The following is a 12445-nucleotide window of genomic DNA, read 5'->3' on the forward strand; positions in this document are numbered from 1 at the left end:
AATTGAAAATTAGACATAAGCCGGCAAATTATATAATTGCATAGTGGGTGTAAGAACGATCGCCTTACATCCACCAACCGAACTATTGGTTGCAGTTATTTTTCGAATAAAGTATTTCGTATTGTATTAATAATAATCCGGTAGAAAAAAAGAATGTATATATCTATATTTTTATATAAATTAAAATTGTGCCTATGTCGATCTGTAAATTATGTGTGTTAGACATTTCCTAAAATTTCGGTAATTACTAATAATGATTGAAAATCAATTCTGACACAGAAATATAATAATTCGGCAAATAAAATAATTGTATTGCTGATGTTTTTGAGTCCGATCGCACACTATTGCAACATATAATGAAATGATTGATTATTAATTTTCGTGTATATATTTTTGTACTTGTATATATATGTACGTATATTTTTGCTACTATTTGTGGGTGTATATTCTCGTCCTCGTTGGGATTACTACATTTTATATTCGAGATACGAGTAGGTTAAACGAAATATATAGGTATAGTCTAATATAGAGATTTCTCTTTTGACTACTTTCTTTTGTTTTACTTTTTGCTTGCATTTTTTTCATTTTTTCTTTATTTTCTTTTTGTGCAAGCAGCCTAGTAAAACAACTTATTTTCCGAAGCAGGAAACTGCGTTGAAGGCGCATTGCTTCCAATAGCTTCGTTTACGCTGCAGATCTCCAATCTCGAGCTGGTTTCTAAGTCGTTTTACAATCTGCTTCGTAAAGAGATAATTTATTAGGGCTGCGTCGATGGTACCGTCAACATCCACCAACTGTAATAATAGAAATGAAAGTATATATTTATATTTCTTTTTTTTCTTCCTTTCTTCTTCTATTTTATTTGAAAATAAGAAAGTAATAACTTTTATACTTTTATCGAAAAAATATAAATATATATTTACTTTGTCTTTTTAATTTATATAATATTTTGTATTCTGTATGTGTATGTGTGAGTGTGTATGTATTTTATTCGAGAAAGATAAACATTAATTTTATATCGATTAAACGAAATATTGTACCTTTAATTTCGAAATTGTGTAATAATAAAAGAAGAATGATTTCAATTTAATGTGTAAAATAAATAGGAAGATATCGTATTATTATATGTTATTATATTATAGTATTTGTCTTCTTTTAATATTTTAACATGGAAAAATGTTATTTACTTTTTAATTAATAACCTACGGAGATAAAATATTTTCATCAGATTTCTGTAAAAAATGTCGTAATTCAATAAAAATCGCTGGTATTATTTCTCGTTGTGTCTCTCAATCTATCTACTTATCCATTTATTTATCTATCTATCTGTCTCGTAAATTATTGAAACGGAAAATTTAACTTTCAACAAATTCTCTACAGTTCTATCTCAGAACGTAGAAAAATAGAAAACGCATTCAATCTCTCTTCCTCTGATCGAGAAAACCTTTTAAATCTTTTTCGATATTGATTATCTCATATCTGTAGTGTTCAATCGATGAGTAAATAATTCGTATGTGTGCCTACAGATTTCTAAGTGTAATCGAGAAATTACTCCCAGAAAACTGGGACAGTGTTAATTCTTAAAATAATTTAGTCGCCAAACAGGTAACTTTACTTTGGAATACGAATTTAATTAACGCAAGATACCATTAAAATCTTACGTTAATTAATATTAATAATTATCAGTAGTTGTTAGTTATACATTATAAACACACTTACATACTCAGATGCATTACCGTAACACTGGCACTAGCACTATCACTGTTGTAGAACTTTATCTTATTTTTATGTTATTATTACTGTAACCACATTCGAATATATAATTGAACGTACGTAATTTGTACATATGGCACGAGCATATGTATATGGATGGATACATATATCCAAAATATGTAGAGAGATACGAAAGTCCACGTTCAATTTATAGATTAAATCGCCCCCATACATCCAATTCCAATTTATACATCCAACCATATCTATATATGGTTCAAGAAATAAAAGAAACAATTCAAAAAGACGTAATTCTCTAAATTTTAATAAATTTTCCTTTATTAAAATTTTATTTTATTTTATTAAAATTTCATTTTAATTTATTACATTTCTTTCTTTCAATGTAATAATTCTCCCATGCAATATTGTCTTCTCAAGTTTCTTAGTTGTCGACTTTAATTAAACTCACGAAATATTCTCGTATTCGATTCATACACGCGCAATAATTAATTGTTACTTGCGAAATTTAAAAAAAAAGACTTTCTTTTCTTTTAAATTTTAAATATTTCCTTTCTTCTAATTTCTCTTTTTTCTTCTTTTCTCAATGTAATATTTCTTCCATGGCTCATTATTTTATTTTCCTAGGAAGTTAATTACCATTTCTCAGATTACTTCATGAAAAGACGAGAGCACGACATTTCCGTCGTCAGTCTAAATCCTTCAACATCAACCTTTCAAGTATTTCATCCTTGCTCTTCGACCTTTCCTTAGAATTCTAAAGCTCATTTTGTTTTCCAAGGAAAGTTTGAGTGCAGTTACGTTGCGATAACGAGAATAAGGTTGAAGTATATTTGCTTGAACATAAACGATTCGCGCATCCAAGCTGTTACAACTTCTAGTTTGCTTTTCATGAAAATTCGTCTCCTTGACACATGCATATACTTATATACATAAGTATACATACAAAATTGATGTATCCTCCTTTAATATATACATAACCGTATCTATATATATATATATAGATATATACGCATACTAATAATATTATGATATTCTTCTTAGTTAAGTTGAAACGTTATCAGAAACATGTCAACCGTGACAAGAAAGTTCACGAGAAGTTTAGCATTTCCATTTCTGTTTTCGAGAAGCATATAAATGGTGTTATACTTGTACTCTTTAAAAAAAGGAAAAGAAAGAAAAATCTTTAAAAATAATATTGTAATAGAGAAGTTAATAACTGAATAGTAAAAAAAAAGAAAAAGAGAAAAAAAGAAGGAAAAGGAGATAAGGTAATCAAGCAATTTCTATTTATTCCATTAATTATAAATAAATTATTAGCGGATATCAAGTAATCGAACACGTGCGTGAATGTACACGTATGTGAAAAAACTTTCTCTAGAGAAATTCATCGGTCCGCGTAATAACTACAGGATTATTAGATCGATCTAAAAAAAAAGAAGGAAAAAGAATGGAAGAAAAAAGAGGAAGAAAAAATTCTAATCTAAAAAATCCAATCTCAATACGAAAGGTCTTTCCGAAACGAACTTTTATTATCGGATTCCATAATAACGACGGGATTATTATTAAGTCTGATCGAAGGGAAAAAATGGAAGAAGAATAAAAAGAAAAGAAAAAAAATTTTGATGTAAAACTTCGAATCTAAAAAACCCAAGTGTTGGTCTTCGCTTCATCGTACTCATTGAAGTTTCATCGAAAAAAAAACACAAGGGAAAAAGAAAAAAAATATGGGAAAAGAAATGGGGAAAAAACAAGAGAGAAAGAAAGAGAGGAAAAAAAGAGGAAGAAAAAATTCTAATCTAAAAAATCCAATCTAAATACAAAAAACCTTTCCCAAATGGACTTCTGTTATTGGATTACATAATAATGGAATTTGGCATGTGGGATTATTAATATCTAAGGAAGAAAAAACGAAAAAAGGAAAAAGAGAAAAGAGAAAGAGAAGGACCCAAGGGAATCTAGAATATCCAAGGATTCGGCTTCTGATCATTATAATCATCGTAGTCTCATCTAAAAAGAAAAAGGGAAAAAAAGGAAAGAAAAAAGAAAAAAGAAAAAAAAACGAACGAAAGAAAATGAGTTTCGTTCATTTATATTTTTTCTTTTTTTCCTTTCTTTACTTCTGACCATGTTTCTCGTTGGAAAATAACAAAATGGATCGACGTAAGGGGTTTTAGTTTTACGATAGTACCACATAAATGAGAAACTCTCATTTTTACGAGGTATTTCTCTCTTTTCTCGATCCTTCCCTTCGTTAGAATTATTACCTAATCCCAAATCTCAATGGACCATCGAAAGGTCTCTAAGGCAATTTTTCGTACATTTTTCTGACGGGTTTCTCTCCCTTCACTTCATTCTACGCCGTTATAGTTTCCATTCCCATTCCCTTACCCTTACCCTTTCTCTCCCTTTTTCGTTTTTCTTCTCTTGCATGAATTCATATAATATATCGACAGGTAAAAATAGCTGAAAAATTCTCTGACGATTTTTCCACGGTACAACCTTTCGAAATTAATTGTTAGACGTCAATTGTTCGTTATATTTTGTTATTTTCAACATTTTCCTTTTTCTCTCTCTTGCTTTCATTCTCTCAATCACTCACTCGCCCACTCACTCTCTTTCTCTCTCTCTTTCCTTCTTTTTCTCTATTTTTTTTTATTCGTCTTTTATCGTGACCTTCAGTTTAACATTTTGTCTGCTGAACAAAATTCTAACTTCGTGTGTTCTTGACATTTCACCGAATAACCGGCAAAACTTTTCTTTATATATATATATATATATATATATATATATATATATATATATTCCGTTGGGAAACATTTAACCGAAAATTTTTCCTAAGCGAGATCAGCAAAACGAACGCCGACTCAGTATTTTATAAAAGTTTCGCAGATTTTATTTCAGATTATATAGTCAGACATTTTCTAACTTTTCCTAGCTTGCAGTATTTGAAAATAAAAAAATGAAAAAAAAAAGGAAGAAAGAAAGAGATATATGTATAAACAAATTATATAATATTTTTCGTAAAATATTATACGCGGATATAAAGATAAACGAGAAAAGATATATATATATATATTTGAAAAAAAATTTCCAAAGTAATATACATATTTGCATATGTGCATAGGTATCTTATATACTCGTGAAAATTTATATAGGGTGTCTTATATAGATGCAGTAGAAAAAATTTATATTGATTAATATATGTACCTACCTTATAGCTATACTTAAAAAAATTTATATTAAATAAAATATGCGTAGTTCATATAATCGTAAAAATATTATTATATAAAAAATTGTAGTTACGAATATGTCCACGTATATATTCGTAAAAAAGAATTGAAGAAGAAAAGATTTGATTTGATTCCTCTCTCTTTTTGCATTTCCAAACTTGTGAAATTTTCTAATCGTTCGAGAGGAATCTTAAAGCCCGATAAGATAAAGAAGAAAAAAAAAGAAGAAGAAGATTTGGAAAGAAAAGAAATAAAAATGGAAAAGTCGGAAGTCGGAGGAATTCGTGGTTGATCCGATAACCGATAATCCCGTCGTCGTAAGTAATCAGATTTTAACAAACGTCCGTCCGATTTCCACGTAAACGTTAATTTCAACGAGCTTATAAACGTCACACCACCATTTCTCTTGTTTCCTGGATCTACTGTTCTTTTCATCTTTTTCTCTTTTTTTTTTATTTTTTACTTTCTCCTTGGAACTTCCCTCTAACCTTCGAATATGATATGAACGTTTAATTCATAAGATTATTAGTCCGATCAAAAAAAGAAAAAAGGAAACGAAAAAAGAAATAAAGAAAAAAATCTAATTTAAACATTCTTAACTATCAAATAAATCAAGAAAACCAAAGAAATCAAATTAACTTGTAGGGAGCTCTGATACGAGATCTTCATATATGATATAAAATTGACATGAACAAACATTATCAAACACAATTGAATACGAATTGTTTACTCTCTTGATACTCCTACGCATACAAATACACAAATAGAAGCAGTCCACAGAAACACGTAAGTTATTATATTTGTATACTTTGATTAAAAAATGGAAGTAATATTCCATCTTGAAGTTTATTCTAGAAAATAATAACAATAATATTCCCTTGGAATTGATCCGAGGGAAAATTAAATATTAATCTTTTTATGTAACGAACGTTTTGTTTAATGAAATGGAATTCAATCTTTAACATTCTACTTCGATTTCATCCCGTACGGAAAATGTTACGTAAAAAATGCCGCAAGACATTCTCGATGTAATCTTTTTTCCTTCGTTCTTTCTCTCTTTCTTTCTTTATTTATTTATTTATTTATTTATTTTTCTTAATATCTTCTTTCATTTACACGTTAAATCTTGCTGGCAGGCAATCGTAATAACATTTTTTAAAAAATGATTTAATTTGCAATTTTTCTAACACTCGGATATGTTCTTACCAATGGCATTTGGCTTGAAGAGATTTATAATATCACGCGATAGAAAGAAAAAAAAAGAAAAGGAAGAAGAAAAAGGAGCAGTAAAAACAAAGAATTCTATAAAACGTTATTCGATAAAATAAAATATTGCTTCCACGTTTTCTATTCTCACGCTTCTACTCCGTCATGAGAAAAAGCAATTTCTATCGATAAAACGAATAAAAATAGTATTCTACAAACTTGAAGATAATGCCTTTTCGTGATTGTATGGCAGCCTAGATAGGTAAGTAAGTAAGTAAGTAAGTAAGTATATACGTGTCTAGAAATGAACATCTCGTATCTTCTTCTACCCGTCTATTAAACGTTAAAAGTAATCCGGCAAGATCTTTTGAAAAAATTATACAATCTACGATTTTCAATAGATTCACCTTGAAGTTATCTGTATCGCTATAGAACGTCCTGATACAGAGTAAAATAATAAAAAGAAATTGTAATAATAAAATCTCAATTTAGCTTTCATCTTTTATTCTTTCCTTTTACGTATTTCTCTACGTAAAATATTCCTACGAAGTAAAATATTCGGTGGATATATCCCCTATCGATTAACTGTTTTCACAAATTTATCCTAGGGCTTAAATAATTGAGTAATAATTGATAGAAGGAAAGAGAGAAAGAGAGAGAGAGAGCAATAATTTCGTGCGATGAGAACGATAACAATCTCGACGCTGTATAAACACGATAGCAAACGTAGTAAACCACTTTTCGTATTTCCCAAATGACAGTACTTCGAAAGCGAAGAGAGAGAAATGGAAAGAGAGATAAGCATAGATGGGAAATACTCGACACAAATTTGATAGACATAGATAATCGTTTTGTGGTTTCGATCGAAAGGAACGCGATTATAAGAGACGTAGAGTGAAGTTCCTATGAAAATTTCTATGAGTTTTACGCGTAAAGTTTGAACTCGATTAACGTGGAAGTTAAAATATCAACGACGTAACTAATTAAAGAGTCCGTTCCATCGGACAGGAAATTATATCACGTGCTACCTGAATTCGGTCGCTTTTAATACGGAAAAGTCATATTTCTGAATAGCGCGTAGTATTACGAGTTATTAGCAGAGGGCTTGCGTCAGCTTGAACGTTCGATCGATTCATTCGTACGTGTGGAATATTAATACGTACATATTGTACATTATTTTGAAATAAATTCTCGATTGTAATTTTACAAAACATTATCCGATTAAAAGGTACTAAGTGCTTTCCATATAAAACTTTTAATACTTTTTCCGTTTAATTCATACATCGGAAAAACGAAAACGGAGATAATCAATTGTAATTTTTATGGCTTCGTCCACCTCGTTCCAAAAAAATACCAACACCCCTACCGTTTTAACTCCTGTACTCTCTCTCTCACTCTCTTTTCCTACTTTATCCTTTTATCTTTTAATAACATCCATTAAAAAGGGGGAAATATAGAAATAAATTCTTATAATACAACGTCATCCCATTTTCCCACGAGCTGTGAATTCAACCACAAATGTTGAATTACGCTTCCGTGGATCACGACTCGTTACAAGCGCGTGATATCTGGATGATTTCCTGTGACCTCATCGAATTATCTATCTAACGTTAGTCGTGACAGGATCGAATCGATTTGATTCTCAGTTTAATAAATTAGCGTTAATCCAGGACGTTTATCCCAATAAAATGATAATCTTTTATTGGTTTCGAAATGTCGATAATTCAAACGTCATATAATATCAAATATATGATATCTTGTTTTTATTATTTACACAGTTAACAAATATCGTGTACGAAAGCGTGCATAGAAAGGTGCACGAAAGCGTGCACGAAAATGTGCACAGAAGCATGCACGGAAGTGCGTACGAAAGCGTGCACGAAAACGTGATTCATGATCATGATCATGTTATCATGTATGATCATGTATATCATGTATGATCGTGAATTCTCTTTCTTTCTTTCTCTTTCTCTTTCTCTCTCTCTCTCTCTCTCTCTCTCTCTCACTCACTCGCTTTCTGCAAAATCCACGCAACAGGTTTCTATATCCTTTATATTTTTTTCCTTTTTCTTTTCTGTCTATTTTTTTCTCTTATCTTCCGACAGATATCTAATCAAAAAGCTTTATTCTTTCGAACTCTTTCATATGTAACATCACGGGAATTCTAAGAACCCACTCAAAGTATTATATTAAGGAGATATAGTTAATAAAAGATGACGAAGTCGTTTTAAATTTATTTTCTCTTTCTCTCTCTCTTTCTCTCTCTACCTCTCCCTCTTTGTTTCTCACCCGTATACAGAGTGCACGTATTTTAAATTAATTTTGAGAGACACAAAGAGAAATAAATACAATGACGTTATTAATAAACGAACGAACGAACGAACCAACCAACGAACGAACGAACGAACGAACTAACGAACGAACGAACGAACGAACGAACGAACGAACGAACGAACGAAACGAAACGAAAGATAATGCAAAATTATTACAATCAATCTTTATAGCGAATGAGGTACAGAATATATATTATGTGTATCTATTATGCATATACGTATATATATAATAATTATGTTGAGGTAACATCCGTTAATAAAATCACCAATTAATTATCAAATTTATTGTTAATTCTCCAACCGAATTGTAACAATGCGTGAGATAAAATCGATCGACCTCGTTATTCCGCTAAGAACACTCAATAAGCTATAAATGAATAAATGTATCCTTTTATAAAGACAGACGAAGGGTAAAACAGAAAAAGAAAGAGAGAGAGAGAGAGAGCGAGACAGATATAGATCCATAGAAACAGAGATACAATACACGATGTCTATTATGGTGGAAAATTCGAAATATCATGGAACATATGTCCTTAATTATAAATAACGAAGAATAGAGTGCTCATAAAGTAGCTCGATTTTTTTTCTTTTCTTTTTCCAGATATCAATAAACAATGTAATCGATAAAGGTAACAGATTCTAAAGGTTAACTCGTTATATAATTCACGTACGTATGTATGTACATATGTATTCGTTTTCTGTAAAGACCTTTCATTAGAGTTTCGCAACTGTTTTGTAACAAAAGCGATTCCGTTTTACCTTTATCGTCAAAATATGCTCCAATCGATTATCTCTCTCTCTCCCTTCCTCTCTCCCTTCCTCTCTCCCTTCCTCTCTCCCTTCTTCTCTCCCTTCCTCTCTCCCTCACCTTTATTGAAATAATAAACGGTACGTGGGTTGCGTCTCCATTCGTTCGTTCGATCATTTAAACAATCTTTTTCCCTTTCTATTCCTGTTTTCGTTCCGATTTTCTTTTTCCAAATGTACTTATTTTCCTTTCAAGGCAATACGTAAAACACTTCTGATAGAAACTCATTTTTATTTTAATCCGATTATATGTTATTTAATTGTTGAATTAACAATTCTTTCAATTATGTATATGTGTACGTGGGTGGATATGTGGGTGGATATGTGGATGAATATGTTGATGTATAAAAAAAATAAATAAAAAATATTTTCATAAAAAGAATATATCTTTTATTTAACCTTTGATTATGATTTTTAATATTTTCGCTTACTTGCGAAAAATATTATTTTAAAGATTATTCACATATCGTAGAGATAAGTCATATTTTTTTTCAGGTTTGAAAATGTCCATTAAAATGATCAATAGATGTAAAATGTTATATGATCAGAATGTTAAAAACAAAGAGAAATTAATAAGAATTTATCAAGAGTTCATACTCACATCATCGTCATTTACAATAGTCTTTTGAGCTATCGGGTACGCCGTTGTCCAGGTAAGAGAAATGATCAAGATGACCGTCAAAATGATTACAGTACGGAGCAACATCTTTTCTTCTCTGTAGAAAAAGAAAGAAAGAAATAAAAATAATTACCAAGTTAATCGATTGGTAGATATATGTGAAAATTACTTTACATATTCAACAACTTTGACGAATATTGCGTTAAAAAAAAAAGAATCAAAAAGCGAAAAAATAAAATGAAATGAAATGAAATATGAAAAATATGAAAATAAAAAAATAAATGAATGATAAGACAAAAACATCAACGTATTTTAATATTTTGAAATTTACCAATAAAATCTTTCGAATTAATCTTTTAAGAGGATTACTTCGAATTATTGAAGGGCAAATATTATATATACATATTAAACGCTACAGAAAACATGATTTTTAACTGATTAATTTTCATTGCCCTCTTCAATATCATAAAAGTAAAAAAAGGAGGAGATGAAGAGAAAAAGAAGAAAAAATAAAGAATAGGAACATTGTTAAGGGCTTAAAAGGTTATCACAAACGACTTAGACGAGATCTTTTTCCGACTCAGCGTGATTTTTGTCAAAGACCTTCGTTAATGCGTCGTTACGTTTTTCTACTGCTAGCTATAAAAAAGAATAGAAGTAGGAGAGAAATAGAGAAAGAAAAAGCGAAAGAGAGAGAGAGAGAGAGAGAGAGAGAAAGGGAGAAAGAGAGAAAGAGAGAGAGAGAAAATGTGACAGGGAGAAAGAGATAGATAAAGGGAAAGGGCGAAAAGGGTGGAAAGGAAAAAGGGACAGGGTTTATTCCCATAAACGATGTCATTTTCGTATATCTCACCGATATCGAACAAAACGAAAATGTTCCCTTCTTTGTAAATACACGTAGGTACATAAATATATACATACATATATATATATATATATATGTCATAATATTTTCATATTTTTACAGAATTCTATTTGAATATTTTCGTAAGCTTTTGTATATGCATATACATATGTATATATGTGTATATATATATATATATATATATATATATATATATATATATATGTATCGTTTCAACCACTACGTATATGCATACTGTAAATATAAATGCGTTCAGCATTTTTATCAGTCTCCAATGTAATATCGAATTCATAGATTTATAATATATGTATACACAAATACAACGTGTAATGATTAATAACATCCTGCATACAAATTAAGAAAAAAGAGAGAAAGACAGAAAAAGAACGAAATAAATAAGTAGAAAATAAAAGAAGAATAAATGAAACTAACAATTGAGCAATGATAATGCGATAGATAATGAAATTTGTTTCAAATCAATAAGAGGAAATATATATATGTGTATATATATATATATATATAGAATTTCTGCCATTTTTTTTCTCTTTTGCATTTTACCATGAGAAGAAAAACACTTTTTAGCCGTCGGTAATGTTATCGTCGGTAAGTAACTACGTTAATTTGTTCACAGGATTACCGTTTAACCATAATTTTAAATGAACATAGTTTTCAAACATTCCTTTCAATTCGAATACATCTACTCTAGATCGTTATAATTCATATTCAAATTCCGCTAAATTATTTCCATCCGTAAAAATGAAAAATTCGAGTATCTCGCGTGGAAAAATTTTATTTTGTTGTTGTTGTTGAAAATTTAGTTTTTTCTAAGATTAACCAATTTATTTCTTATGCCAAATCGTCTATTCGATTTAAGAATTATATATTCGTTTCTTGTTTCCTTTTTAATAATTTATATATACGGATATTAAGAATGATAACATTCAATATTACGTGTCGATAATGAAGTTTTCGCAGGTAGGTCAGTTTATCGATAAATGAAATTTTGTTTAGCCCCTAATGGTAGGTAACGCACTCTTGCATGTACGTCATAAGATTTAATATATGCACAGGGGTTTAAAAAGACCCTTTTTTTCTTTTTTACTACAGTATGTCGACGGAAAGGCACGAATTTAAAAATTTTTTTCCAATATTAAACGAATTTCAAAGAGTCCATATTTCTGTCGACATGTTAAAAGGTTTGAACCGTTCTTTTTTTTTTCTTCTTCTATGTCTCTATCTCTTTCTCTCTCCTTTCATGTCCTTAATCAAGCCGTAAAGCTGCTTACACCAGCTTTTAAAGCTTCTTGCAAAAAGGATAGAAATTCTCTATCTATCTCTCTCTCTTCCCCTTTCTCTCCCTATTTTTTTTCTATCCTTCTATTAGAAAAACGTCAACATATAAAGAGGAAACGTATCGGTATGGAATAAGCTAGCAATCTAATCGCGCTTAGCCGTCATGTCTAATAGATTTCTTTTTTATCATGCCATTTTCGTTTCGATCTCGAGAATAAAATTGTTATCGTAAACTTGATAAGTCAATATAAAATAGAAGAAAGAAGAAAAAAAAAAGGAAAGAAAGAAAAAATTTATCGTAAAAAAACAAGAAAAAGAAAAGAGAAAGACAAAGAAAATTGTTGTACATCGCAAAAAATTA

The 12445-nt window shown here is 29.9% G+C and overlaps 1 protein-coding gene across 1 annotated transcript in view; it reads right to left on the reverse strand.

Moving 5' to 3' along the window:
* Positions 1 to 9941, reverse strand: part of LOC122630672 — a 51861-nt gene extending 41920 nt beyond the window's left edge. Inside the window, exon 1 of the mRNA XM_043815440.1 lies at positions 9909 to 9941. The gene's annotated coding sequence lies outside the window, so the exon portion shown is untranslated. The remainder of the gene's footprint in view (positions 1 to 9908) is intronic.
* Between the last annotated feature and the right edge of the window lie 2504 nt (positions 9942 to 12445).

The sequence above is a fragment of the Vespula pensylvanica genome, chromosome 7, assembly GCF_014466175.1.
Source record: "Vespula pensylvanica isolate Volc-1 chromosome 7, ASM1446617v1, whole genome shotgun sequence".
In the NCBI taxonomy this organism is placed as follows: domain Eukaryota; kingdom Metazoa; phylum Arthropoda; class Insecta; order Hymenoptera; family Vespidae; genus Vespula; species Vespula pensylvanica.